Raw genomic sequence first — 3,142 nt, 5'->3', positions numbered from 1 at the left:
TTGTGCACATATTCAATGTGTTAAGTGAGGAAAGCCTTCTCAATTTTTTGGACAAAACAAGGAATTTTGAAGGAAAAAATTTAATGAAAGAGTAGATTTTGAAAATTATAATAACATATACCAAAATTACAGATAGCTAACGCTAAAACTAAAAGTTGAAGATGAGAAGATTAAACCTCTTGAGACAGAGAAAAAAAGTGTGCCTTGCTACACTTCAACAGCAGAAGGAAAACAAAAATCCTCATGATTGCAACATCACGATAAATGGAGAGAATATTGAAATTATGAAGGATTTCATTTACTTGGATCCATAATGAATGCCCATGGGAGCAGCAGTCGAGAAATCAAATGATATATTGCGTTGGGCAAATCTGCTGCGAAAGACCTCTTTAAAGTGTTAAAAAGCAAAGATGTCACTTTGAGGATTAAGGTGCACTTGATTAAGGTGCCATGGTATTTTCAATTGCCTCATATGCTTGAAAGCTGGACAATGAATAAGGAAGACTGAAGAAGAATTGATGCCTTTGGATTATGACAAAGAATACTGAATATACCATGGACTGCCAGAAGAACTAGCCAATCTGTTTTGGAAGAAGTACAGCCAGAATACTCCTTAGAAGGCTCAGGCACTTTAGACATGTTATCAGGAGGGACAGGTTCGTGGAGAAGGATATCATGCTTGGTAGAGGGTCATTGAAAAAGAGGAAGACCCTCTAGAGTGACACACTGTGGCTGCAACAATGAGCTCAAACATAGCAATGATTGTGAGGGTGGTGATGGACTGGGCAGTGTTTTGTTCTGTTGTTCATAGGGCCACTATGCGTTGGAACTGACTTGACGGCATCTAGCAACAATTGCTGAGTAGTAGTACTCTTCTGTATGGATAGACCTCAATTTTTTGGTTTATTCATTCCCCTGCTGTGAACATTCAGGGTGTTTCCAGCTTTATTTGGAGCCCTCGTGGGGTGGTGGTTAAGAGCTTGGCTGCTAACCAAAAGGTCGGCGGTTCGAATATATCAGCGCCCCATGGAACTTAACAACAGTAACATAAAGCTTTGAAAATAATAATACCTATGAGGGGTCAGTCCTGTGGGGAAACCTAGAGGCCATGGCTTCCTCTTTCCTCCCTCTGCTAGCATCTTTGGGTTTCAGGAACAATTTACCACACAACTTCCCTCCCCCTGAAGTCTAATGGATTGTCTAAATATCACAGGGGTTAAAGAGATACACTCCTGGGCTTGGCTCCAACGTCTCTGGCCCCCTCCCCTACTAGGGTGGTCAGGTGGGAGTGGGGGGAAGATCTGCATTGGCCCTGTATGTGTCACATTGAGTTGGGGTATAAAATGGTAGGAGGAGGAATTTTTCTCTGTCTCCTTACCTATGGTGCTAGGCACGGAACATGCAACATAAGTGTGCAGCCCACCTAACTCAGCCCGCCTGGCCGGGGGAGATCAGCAGAAGGTAGGCCCCATTGAACACCTCACTTAAGAGACCAGGTGGAGGCAGGCAGAGAAGAGTTCCCTATTTCCACCAGGACAGTTTCCAGAAGCCAGGGGGACCAACATGTCGTGTAACTGTCCCGTTTAAGTTCCTCATCCATGGTATATAGTAAAGTATATGTAGAAGTTTCCTTCTCTGCCAGGACAGCTTTTGAGCTGGGGGTCCTGCTCATCATGGACCTTTTCCGGTTGCATGCTGTCTGCTTTGTAAGTAATAAAAGCTATTTTCCATGTGCTAACACGTGCTCAGGCTCTGACCAGAAGGATGTGATATTCAAGGAGCAATCCATATCAGTTATTAGTTCCCCTTTTCTAACGGCCTCTGGGCTATTTACAATCGGGAACAAACTTTGAAGGCATCGCAATCTGGTGTAATGTATCGCAAAGCCTAAGGTAGTTCGGAAAGAAACATTTGATAGAATTTAAGATAACTTTTTAGAGTGCCATTTGGTCTCACATCCTTTGAATGTGTTATCAGGAGGGAGCGGTCCCTGGAGAAGGACATCATGCTTGGTAAAGTAGAGGTTTAGCAAAAAAGAGGAAGACCCACAATGAGATGGATTGACACAGTGGCTACAACAATGGGTTGGAACATAGCAACGATCATGAGGATGGCACGAGACTGGGCAGCGTTCCGTTCTGTTGTACATAGGGTTGCAATGAGTCGGAACCGGCTCAACGGCACCTAACAACATCAACATAAAAAGTCCCATAGCCTTCCTGCCACCATCTTGGTTCCATGTTCCACTCACAAAACATCACGTGAAGCCACAGAAACTGTCTTTACCGTGGAGCAGGAGCGGCCACCACCCCAGGCAGAGCCAGAGCCTGGAACAGCCTCTGGCAATGGTGAATCAGCACCAGACTCAAGGAACAGGATCGCACACAGGAAATCACGAAGCAAGCCCAGCTGTTGGGAAAGCAGAGCGAGTCAAGGGAAAAGAAGGTGTCAAGGACTATCTTCAAACTGAGTTTTTGATAGGTTCCAGGGATTACTAGAGTCACCACCCGGAAATCTTTGTCATCACAAAGCCAGGTGCATGCAAGAGCCCAACTTCTGTTTTCTACGTAGTTTTTGCAGAAGCCAAGATCGAGGATTTATCTCAGCAAGCACAGCTAGCAGCTGCTTGAGTAAGTCAAAGCTCAAGGTGAAGTAGTCTGGAACATTCCAAACAAACAAACAAAACACAGACTCCCATTGTACAAGAGCAGCGTGAAGAAGAGGTAGATGAAACAGGTGTGGAAGTGAAGCCATAGAGTTGGTCACGTCACAGGCTGATGTATTACAAGCAAAGGCAGTCCTACCCTGAAGAGCAATAGGAACAATATTGTAAATGGCTGTGATGGAACTGACAGTGTAACCATCTGAAAAGGAGGGTTTTTGTTGATGGTGGTCTTTTGTTTTTGTTTTGCTTTTGGTGTTCCAGAAGAGTGACTGCAGCTTGGTTTGAAATTTGTGCCATTTCTATTGTTAAAAAAGTTATGACCTATTGTTGAGGGAAAAGACTTCATACTGCTTGGGCCATGAAGTCTACTTTAGCAGTTTTTTTTTAATTAGGAAATAAGCAGAAAAATGCAAAGAAAGTTTTTTCTATTGATGTCCATTCAAGCATTATTGATAACAACCCTGGCCTTCCCCTACC

General features: G+C 43.8%; 1 pseudogene; it reads left to right on the top strand.

Moving 5' to 3' along the window:
* Window positions 1–1,399: 1,399 nt before the first annotated feature.
* Window positions 1,400–2,809, top strand: LOC126062093 (nascent polypeptide-associated complex subunit alpha-like; annotated as a pseudogene).
* The last annotated feature ends 333 nt before the right edge of the window (window positions 2,810–3,142 follow it).

Source organism: Elephas maximus, chromosome 2 (assembly GCF_024166365.1).
Source record: "Elephas maximus indicus isolate mEleMax1 chromosome 2, mEleMax1 primary haplotype, whole genome shotgun sequence".
Classification (NCBI taxonomy): domain Eukaryota; kingdom Metazoa; phylum Chordata; class Mammalia; order Proboscidea; family Elephantidae; genus Elephas; species Elephas maximus.
Note: the sequence above shows the minus strand (reverse complement) of the source record. Positions and strands in the feature narration are given on the sequence as shown.